Here is a 1,344-nt window from a genome sequence, read left to right on the forward strand (position 1 = left end):
CTAACTTTGTTGATAGAAACGTACAGCCGATAGTTGGAATCAATTTTCAAAACTTACCAGGCAGACCGACCTCCTCACTCACTTTCCTCCATGCCAGGTCTTTCTTGGTCCGAAGCTTATACTTTGGGGACATAACGTCATAAAGCTCAGGGTGGCCACAAACAGCTATTATTAGCTTGTCCTCCATTTTCGGAACAACGCGGGGCAGGGGCGGGCGGGACAGCAGCATGTCAGTGACGTCGGTGACGACAGGAAAATCTCAATGCTGATAGGCTGCCCCGAGACAGCATCAAGCGAATATTTCGCTCGAGTTCAATATTTTGAACTTACGCGAAGAGGCGAATGACGCGAATTTCGCGTGTTCGCTCCATTCGCGTCATGCCATTCGCGTCATTCGCGTCGCGCCATTTGCGTCATTCGCGTTGCGCCATTCGCGCTGCTGACACAAATTCGTGTCTATTCGCGTCTTTACATTGACTTTGTATGTAATCTTATCACGCGAAAAATTTGCCTCGCGCCCGGTGTGAACACACTGTAATGTGTGTGCAAAATTGTATGAAAGCTTTGTTATACACAATTTTAGTGTAAATTTATAATTTTTTTCCCTTGTGAAAACATTGGACTACCGACACGTGCTTGGTCTAGTCAGAAGCTGCGGTTCCGCTGTTTCACGGGATATGAGTGGCTTCTCGCTATGACGAATGGTTGCGGAGAAAATTCATAGATAACAGGTGTGAATTTGGACGCACTTTGCGTCGTTCGCCCATAGGGTTAACATATAGTTGGAGGGTCCTATCTCTCTATGGGCCCCCTCACACCGTGGGCCCAAGTGCAATTGCCCTGCCTGCACTGTTTATACTTACGCCTCTGACCCCACTGTATTTCCTCATGACATCATATCACACAGATTCATTCTAACTGAAAAAGACCATATATAAACAAACCACAAATGTAAGGAAATTTGTGTTTGGTAGATTATTCCTTGTTGTAACAATGCTTCTTGGCAATAAATCTTATACCGTTGGAAAGCCTGTTAATTTCCCTTTTAAATGGTGCCACATTTGTAAGGAACATGCATTTGTGGGATGAGCAGCAGAGCTGAGTATGTGGGTTGCATCCATGAAAAATTTGGCAAACATTCTCTGCCAATGCCAAACAGCTTTTTTTTTTGCTGTTGACTCTTGTTTGGAGTTGTTTGGTGGACTTGATGATTGAAGTCTGAAGAAACAAGACATTTGGCAATTTAACAGTTTATTCATTTAAGAAACATGAGCCTCAATAGCGTGTGGAAGAAGCATACACAGCCACAACAGCCTGGCACCTCTTCGTCATGCTGGTAACCAG

The sequence above is a fragment of the Epinephelus moara genome, chromosome 14 (genome assembly GCF_006386435.1).
Source record: "Epinephelus moara isolate mb chromosome 14, YSFRI_EMoa_1.0, whole genome shotgun sequence".
Classification (NCBI taxonomy): domain Eukaryota; kingdom Metazoa; phylum Chordata; class Actinopteri; order Perciformes; family Serranidae; genus Epinephelus; species Epinephelus moara.